Source organism: Polyodon spathula, chromosome 5 (assembly GCF_017654505.1).
Source record: "Polyodon spathula isolate WHYD16114869_AA chromosome 5, ASM1765450v1, whole genome shotgun sequence".
NCBI lineage: Eukaryota > Metazoa > Chordata > Actinopteri > Acipenseriformes > Polyodontidae > Polyodon > Polyodon spathula.
Window position 1 is genome coordinate 1,523,537 of NC_054538.1, and position 9,697 is coordinate 1,533,233.

Below are 9,697 nucleotides of genomic sequence, written 5' to 3' on the forward strand. Positions count from 1 at the left end.
CTTGCTGTAGTGTGTGTGTCTGTGGTTGATGTTGTTATCTTCTTGCTGTAGTGTGTGTGTCTGTGGTTGATGTTGTTATCTTCTTGCTGTAGTGTGTGTGTCTGTGGTTGATGTGGTTATCTTCTTGCTGTAGTGTGTGTGTCTGTGTGGTTGATGTGGTTATCTTCTTGCTGTAGTGTGTGTGTCTGTGGTTGATGTGGTTATCTTCTTGCTGTAGTGTGTGTGTCTGTGGTTGATGTTGTTATCTTCTTGCTGTAGTGTGTGTGTCTGTGGTTGATGTGGTTATCTTCTTGCTGTAGTGTGTGTGTCTGTGGTTGATGTGGTTATCTTCTTGCTGTAGTGTGTGTGTCTGTGGTTGATGTTGTTATCTTCTTGCTGTAGTGTGTGTGTCTGTGGTTGATGTTGTTATCTTCTTGCTGTAGTGTGTGTGTCTGTGGTTGATGTTGTTATCTTCTTGCTGTAGTGTGTGTGTCTGTGGTTGATGTTGTTATCTTCTTGCTGTAGTGTGTGTGTGTGTGTGGTTGATGTGGTTATCTTCTTGCTGTAGTGTGTGTGTCTGTGGTTGATGTTGTTATCTTCTTGCTGTAGTGTGTGTGTCTGTGGTTGATGTTGTTATCTTCTTGCTGTAGTGTGTGTGTCTGTGGTTGATGTGGTTATCTTCTTGCTGTAGTGTGTGTGTCTGTGGTTGATGTTGTTATCTTCTTGCTGTAGTGTGTGTGTCTGTGGTTGATGTGGTTATCTTCTTGCTGTAGTGTGTGTGTCTGTGGTTGATGTGGTTATCTTCTTGCTGTAGTGTGTGTGTCTGTGGTTGATGTTGTTATCTTCTTGCTGTAGTGTGTGTGTCTGTGGTTGATGTTGTTATCTTCTTGCTGTAGTGTGTGTGTCTGTGGTTGATGTTGTTATCTTCTTGCTGTAGTGTGTGTGTCTGTGGTTGATGTTGTTATCTTCTTGCTGTAGTGTGTGTGTCTGTGGTTGATGTTGTTATCTTCTTGCTGTAGTGTGTGTGTCTGTGGTTGATGTTGTTATCTTCTTGCTGTAGTGTGTGTGTCTGTGGTTGATGTTGTTATCTTCTTGCTGTAGTGTGTGTGTCTGTGGTTGATGTGGTTATCTTCTTGCTGTAGTGTGTGTGTCTGTGGTTGATGTTGTTATCTTCTTGCTGTAGTGTGTGTGTCTGTGGTTGATGTTGTTATCTTCTTGCTGTAGTGTGTGTGTCTGTGGTTGATGTTGTTATCTTCTTGCTGTAGTGTGTGTGTCTGTGGTTGATGTTGTTATCTTCTTGCTGTAGTGTGTGTGTCTGTGGTTGATGTTGTTATCTTCTTGCTGTAGTGTGTGTGTCTGTGGTTGATGTGGTTATCTTCTTGCTGTAGTGTGTGTGTCTGTGGTTGATGTTGTTATCTTCTTGCTGTAGTGTGTGTGTCTGTGGTTGATGTTGTTATCTTCTTGCTGTAGTGTGTGTGTCTGTGGTTGATGTTGTTATCTTCTTGCTGTAGTGTGTGTGTCTGTGGTTGATGTTGTTATCTTCTTGCTGTAGTGTGTGTGTCTGTGGTTGATGTGGTTATCTTCTTGCTGTAGTGTGTGTGTCTGTGGTTGATGTTGTTATCTTCTTGCTGTAGTGTGTGTGTCTGTGGTTGATGTTGTTATCTTCTTGCTGTAGTGTGTGTGTCTGTGGTTGATGTGGTTATCTTCTTGCTGTAGTGTGTGTGTCTGTGGTTGATGTGGTTATCTTCTTGCTGTAGTGTGTGTGTCTGTGGTTGATGTTGTTATCTTCTTGCTGTAGTGTGTGTGTCTGTGGTTGATGTGGTTATCTTCTTGCTGTAGTGTGTGTGTCTGTGGTTGATGTTGTTATCTTCTTGCTGTAGTGTGTGTGTCTGTGGTTGATGTGGTTATCTTCTTGCTGTAGTGTGTGTGTCTGTGGTTGATGTTGTTATCTTCTTGCTGTAGTGTGTGTGTCTGTGGTTGATGTGGTTATCTTCTTGCTGTTGTGTGTGTGTCTGTGGTTGATGTTGTTATCTTCTTGCTGTAGTGTGTGTGTCTGTGGTTGATGTTGTTATCTTCTTGCTGTAGTGTGTGTGTCTGTGGTTGATGTGGTTATCTTCTTGCTGTAGTGTGTGTGTCTGTGGTTGATGTGGTTATCTTCTTGCTGTAGTGTGTGTGTCTGTGGTTGATGTTGTTATCTTCTTGCTGTAGTGTGTGTGTCTGTGGTTGATGTTGTTATCTTCTTGCTGTAGTGTGTGTGTCTGTGGTTGATGTTGTTATCTTCTTGCTGTAGTGTGTGTGTCTGTGGTTGATGTTGTTATCTTCTTGCTGTAGTGTGTGTGTCTGTGGTTGATGTGGTTATCTTCTTGCTGTAGTGTGTGTGTCTGTGGTTGATGTTGTTATCTTCTTGCTGTAGTGTGTGTGTCTGTGGTTGATGTTGTTATCTTCTTGCTGTAGTGTGTGTGTCTGTGGTTGATGTGGTTATCTTCTTGCTGTAGTGTGTGTGTCTGTGGTTGATGTTGTTATCTTCTTGCTGTAGTGTGTGTGTCTGTGGTTGATGTTGTTATCTTCTTGCTGTAGTGTGTGTGTCTGTGGTTGATGTTGTTATCTTCTTGCTGTAGTGTGTGTGTCTGTGGTTGATGTTGTTATCTTCTTGCTGTAGTGTGTGTGTCTGTGGTTGATGTTGTTATCTTCTTGCTGTAGTGTGTGTGTCTGTGGTTGATGTTGTTATCTTCTTGCTGTAGTGTGTGTGTCTGTGGTTGATGTTGTTATCTTCTTGCTGTAGTGTGTGTGTCTGTGGTTGATGTGGTTATCTTCTTGCTGTAGTGTGTGTGTCTGTGGTTGATGTTGTTATCTTCTTGCTGTAGTGTGTGTGTCTGTGGTTGATGTTGTTATCTTCTTGCTGTAGTGTGTGTGTCTGTGGTTGATGTTGTTATCTTCTTGCTGTAGTGTGTGTGTCTGTGGTTGATGTTGTTATCTTCTTGCTGTAGTGTGTGTGTCTGTGGTTGATGTGGTTATCTTCTTGCTGTAGTGTGTGTGTGTGTGGTTGATGTTGTTATCTTCTTGCTGTAGTGTGTGTGTCTGTGGTTGATGTTGTTATCTTCTTGCTGTAGTGTGTGTGTCTGTGGTTGATGTTGTTATCTTCTTGCTGTAGTGTGTGTGTCTGTGGTTGATGTGGTTATCTTCTTGCTGTAGTGTGTGTGTCTGTGGTTGATGTTGTTATCTTCTTGCTGTAGTGTGTGTGTCTGTGGTTGATGTGGTTATCTTCTTGCTGTAGTGTGTGTGTCTGTGGTTGATGTTGTTATCTTCTTGCTGTAGTGTGTGTGTCTGTGGTTGATGTTGTTATCTTCTTGCTGTAGTGTGTGTGTGTCTGTGGTTGATGTTGTTATCTTCTTGCTGTAGTGTGTGTGTCTGTGGTTGATGTTGTTATCTTCTTGCTGTAGTGTGTGTGTCTGTGGTTGATGTTGTTATCTTCTTGCTGTAGTGTGTGTGTCTGTGGTTGATGTTGTTATCTTCTTGCTGTAGTGTGTGTGTCTGTGGTTGATGTGGTTATCTTCTTGCTGTAGTGTGTGTGTCTGTGGTTGATGTTGTTATCTTCTTGCTGTAGTGTGTGTGTCTGTGGTTGATGTGGTTATCTTCTTGCTGTAGTGTGTGTGTCTGTGGTTGATGTTGTTATCTTCTTGCTGTAGTGTGTGTGTCTGTGGTTGATGTTGTTATCTTCTTGCTGTAGTGTGTGTGTCTGTGGTTGATGTGGTTATCTTCTTGCTGTAGTGTGTGTGTCTGTGGTTGATGTTGTTATCTTCTTGCTGTAGTGTGTGTGTCTGTGGTTGATGTGGTTATCTTCTTGCTGTAGTGTGTGTGTCTGTGGTTGATGTTGTTATCTTCTTGCTGTAGTGTGTGTGTCTGTGGTTGATGTGGTTATCTTCTTGCTGTAGTGTGTGTGTCTGTGGTTGATGTTGTTATCTTCTTGCTGTAGTGTGTGTGTCTGTGGTTGATGTTGTTATCTTCTTGCTGTAGTGTGTGTGTCTGTGGTTGATGTTGTTATCTTCTTGCTGTAGTGTGTGTGTCTGTGGTTGATGTTGTTATCTTCTTGCTGTAGTGTGTGTGTCTGTGGTTGATGTGGTTATCTTCTTGCTGTAGTGTGTGTGTCTGTGGTTGATGTTGTTATCTTCTTGCTGTAGTGTGTGTGTCTGTGGTTGATGTGGTTATCTTCTTGCTGTAGTGTGTGTGTCTGTGGTTGATGTTGTTATCTTCTTGCTGTAGTGTGTGTGTCTGTGGTTGATGTGGTTATCTTCTTGCTGTAGTGTGTGTGTCTGTGGTTGATGTTGTTATCTTCTTGCTGTAGTGTGTGTGTCTGTGGTTGATGTGGTTATCTTCTTGCTGTAGTGTGTGTGTCTGTGGTTGACGTGGATATCTTCTTGCTGTAGTGTGTGTGTCTGTGGTTGACGTGGATATCTTCTTGCTGTAGTGTGTGTGTCTGTGGTTGATGTTGTTATTTTCTTGCTGTAGTGTGTGTGTCTGTGGTTGATGTGGTTATCTTCTTGCTGTAGTGTGTGTGTCTGTGGTGGATGTTGTTATCTTCTTGCTGTAGTGTGTGTGTCTGTGGTTGATGTGGTTATCTTCTTGCTGTAGTGTGTGTGTCTGTGTGCAGTGACAGCACGCGTTTACATGGACATCTACATCATCTAAAGTGGCTCTGCTTTTCAAAGCCGATGTTTTATAGTAGACTAACCAAGGCCCAATTGAAAATCAGTAAGAAAGCCCCCTTTTTACACTAGGAGACACTGCATGCAGGAAGAAGTGGGGGTTGACTGTCTTTGATGGGCCTGCTGGCTCTATGTAGCATGTTGACTATTTTAATATAAATTATGGGATGGTTTAACATACTCTGATAAACACTTATTTTGGACCTCCTTACCTAAGGAAACATTAGCTAGTCCAAGGTTAATCATTGTCTTGAAACTGTAAGGTTATTTGACACAACAGGAATATTTATTGTCATAGTGACACATCGCTCACAAACATAAATGCACTGTATTGATGCTATTTTCCATGAAATGCATTTACTTTATGCACTGCATTTCCTATTTAAAATAATAATACTAGGAATTGTTTCAGTTTTGGTTTACCTTTGTCTGAAGAGGGTAAACCCTGCATTAATGTTTTTTTTTATGTGTAGTGTTTGGGAAGATAATGCGACTAAGCAGATGATGCAGAAGAATTGAGGAGCTCTGGAGCTGACCCCACTGTACTGTTTGAATTGAGGAGCTCTGGAGCTGGCTCCACTGTACTGTTTGAATTGAGGAGCTCTGGAGCTGACCCCACTGTACTGTTTGAATTGAGGAGCTCTGGAGCTGGCTCCACTGTACTGTTTGAATTGAGGAGCTCTGGAGCTGACCCCACTGCACTGTTTGAATTGAGGAGCTCTGGAGCTGACCCCACTGTACTATTTGAATTGAGGAGCTCTGGAGCTGGCTCCACTGTACTGTTTGAATTGAGGAGCTCTGGAGCTGACCCCACTGTACTGTTTGAATTGAGGAGCTCTGGAGCTGACCCCACTGTACTGTTTGAATTGAGGAGCTCTGGAGCTGACCCCACTGCACTGTTTGAATTGAGGAGCTCTGGAGCTGACCCCACTGTACTGTTTGAATTGAGGAGCTCTGGAGCTGACCCCACTGTACTGTTTGAACTGAGGAGCTCTGGAGCTGGCTCCACTGTACTGTTTGAATTGAGGAGCTCTGGAGCTGACCCCACTGTACTGTTTGAATTGAGGAGCTCTGGAGCTGACCCCACTGTACTGTTTGAATTGAGGAGCTCTGGAGCTGACCCCACTGTACTGTTTGAATTGAGGAGCTCTGGAGCTGGCTCCACTGTACTGTTTGAATTGAGGAGCTCTGGAGCTGACCCCACTGTACTGTTTGAATTGAGGAGCTCTGGAGCTGGCTCCACTGTATTGTTTGAATTGAGGAGCTCTGGAGCTGGCTCCACTGTACTGTTTGAATGGAGGAGCTCTGGAGCTGGCTCCACTGTACTGTTTGAATTGAGGAGCTCTGGAGCTGACCCCACTGTACTGTCTGCTGGTTTCAATAGCACGTTACTGAGGTGTCTGTTGATTCAGCTGGACAGAGCTGCATTGCGAGTGAAGGGTGGAGCCGGGCCCTCTTAACAGGAAGGAAAGTGAACAGGTGCTGCTCTATCAGCTGAGTGCGTGCTTCATGCATGACTCACTTTGGAGAAACATATGCCTGATGTGAGCTCACAATAGCAGCAGGGTAATCTCTCCCTCATCGATAAAACCTACTCATGCTTGCAAGAGTAATATCATCTCCAAGCAGTGTCTGATAGGCTGCTGCTTAACCCTATGATGTTCTATCTAAAAGGATGTTAATTTACTATTATGATTATATTTAAGCATCAATGAACCCCACCATGTAATACAACCCCCCATTAGAACGTGTACTGTGATATAAGCTTAGCAACATGCAGAGTGAACGCATGGGAAAGCACAGACAGTATGATAAAGCATCATGCTGTATAAAACCATATACAACCAAAATAGAGAGAGCAGGAAATGCAAGTGAAACACATTGCACTATAATGCTGCAAAAAATATTCTGGTAAACTTTTATAAAGGGCAATACCAGTTGTATATATGTTTGTCAAATGTACTTCTCTTGGCTGTCATCAGATGGCAGCATTAAGCACAAGGGCTCCCTCTGTTGGACACAATGAGTTTTCTGGGGAATTAAACGCAATGAGGTTTATGACTGCAGAAAGGTTTCATTTTATATTCCCCATGTAATGGTACTATGCGATTTTAGAGCATGCCAGAGTCAATGTCACTCTGGTACTGCATATTTACCATGGTACAGTCCAATACCCCTAGTGTTACTACAATGGTATGATATCAAATCAAATCAAAGTTTATTTATATAGTGCCCTTCATGCAGATGTATCTCACAGCACTTAACAGGACAAAATAGTCACATTTATAAAAACACATTTATAAGAAATATAAAATGTAAACAGCAGTAACTAATAAATAAATATATATATATATATATATATATATATATATATATATATATATATATATATATATATATATATATATATATATATATATAGATAAAATACAAACAGATACAACAATAAAAACTAAAACAGATGCATGCATACATAAATACATATACATATTATAAAAATGCCATCTCAAACAAATATGATTTTAAAAACAGATAGAGTTTCAGCCTTCCTCCCCATTCAACATACTTTATTTTAGGGAGTACCAGCAGTCCCATATTCAGGGATCAAAGGTTGCGACTGGGGATATAAGCAGTTCTCTAAATAGATTGGTTTCAAGAAATTTTGTGCCTTATATAACAGTATTTTATAATAAAAATGTACAAGAAGCCAATGCAAAGAAGCCAGCACTGGGGTGATATGTTCCCTTTCTCTGGTTTTAGTCAATATTCTAGCAGCAGCATTATAATCTCATACAATGTTACAGCACTGTGATAAACTGCATAATCTCATACAATGTTACAGCACTGTGATAAACTATATAATCTCATACAATGTTACAGCACTGTGATAAACTGTATAATCTCAAAATGTTACAGCACTGTGATAAACTGTATAATCTCATGCAATGTTACAGCACTGTGGTAAACTGCATAATCTCATACAATGTTACAGCACTGTGATAAACTGTATAGTCTCATACAATGTTACAGCACTGTGATAAACTGTATAATCTCATACAATGCTACAGCACTGTGATAAACTGTATAATCTCATACAGTGCTACAGCACTGTGATAAATTGTATAATCTCATGCAATGTTACAGCACTGTGGTAAACTGCATAATCTCATACAATGTTACAGCACTGTGATAAACTGTATAGTCTCATATAATGTTACAGCACTGTGATAAACTGTATAATCTCATACAATGTTACAGCACTGTGATAAACTGTATAATCTCATACAGTGCTACAGCACTGTGATAAATTGTATAATCAGTTTAACACACTGACACTGCGCTGCAGCTCCAGTAGAAAAAGGACATGAATAGCACTTATTCTGGTTCCAAACACACCCCGCTTTTCGCCCCTCCAGGCACCACCAGCAATGCACACTTGCCCTCTTGGAACCCCTTTTATAGGGCTATCAATGATGGAACTGGGTGTCTCTATTGAATGCACATGTGAGTTATTGTGGGACCTAATCACAATCCCTGAACCATGCATTAAAGAAAATGACAACTAATACAAACACAATTAAATAATACAAAATCAAACCTCCACCACAAGTGTGTAAACACGGCAAACAACCAAGAAAATATCCATGCATAAACAAAATAACCTCAAAGCAAACACTGTAAAAAAATATACAAAGTTAATAATGTGACAAAAAGAACAATAATGTTGTTCAACTCCCCAGTAATGATGTCAACTCCCCAGTAATGTTGTTGAAGCTGTCACCCTGGGATCCTTCAAGAAGCTGCTTGATGAGATTCTGGGATCAATAAGCTAATAACAACCAAACGAGCAAGATGGGCTGAATGGCCTCCTCTCGTTTATAACAACTCTTATGTTCTTATGCTCTTAACAATTATCAACAAAGTGCAAAAAAAACCCAAAAAAACATCCCACACACAGTGATAGTCACAGGTGACATATATTTTTTGTTAATATGTAGAAACGGCCCCTTTGCCCAAATACAAAAGAAACTTAATCTATTTAATTTTTTATAAAATCAACGAAACCCCTTTAGTTTGAGCACCTGCTGTTGCTGTTCCTGCTGAAGCGAGGTCCTAACAGATACCATCGGCAGCACTGAGGTCTTCTGAGTGATGGCAACAGAGCATCACAGCATTGCTCTTTCCCACACTTTACACAAGTCCAGCAATCTACTTATAGTCATGTGTGTCTGCCCTATTAATTGGATGTGATTTGAAGAAACAAGAAAAATGTGTAAATTCATGATGCATTTTCACATTCATAGGCAGCAATGATTAGGAACAAATGACTTAATGCAGGTCAACCAAACCAAGGGGCAGATTAAATCTAAATTCTGTAACCGCCTTAGCTAAACTGGGATGAATGGTGGTATTAAAACAAAAATCCAGGAAAGCGCGCCAAGGAGATTTTGCGACTTCAGTAACACAACGGCTTGAAAGGGGTGTGTCATTTCAATGGGGTATAAAGGCAGTTTCATACTAGCATTGTAGAACCTGCATTAGGTTAATGTAGGTCCCTTTTTAAAGACAGCTTCGGAGAACACAAAGATTCATGTTTAAAAAAAAAAATAACAAAACATATACACATGATATATACAATTTTGTGGTTTAGGCAGGAAACTTGCTTTTAAACTAGATTAAAATCACACCTCAATACATTCGTCCCCATTGTGGGTCAGAGTTTGCCTCCTCCTCCCCAACCTCCACTGGATTTATATTATATCTAAACCCTAGACTAACCCTCCTCCTCCCCAGCCTCCACCTGCTTTATATCATACCTAAACCCTAACCCTAACCCTAAACCCCTCCTCCTTCCCCAACTCCACCGGCTGGATATTATATCAAAACCCTAAACCTAACCCCTCCCTTCACCCACCAACCTCCACCTGCTTTATATCATACCTAAACCCTAACCTCAACCCTAACCCCCCCTCCTCCACCAACTCCACCAGCTTTCACCAACGAGCACGTGGGCG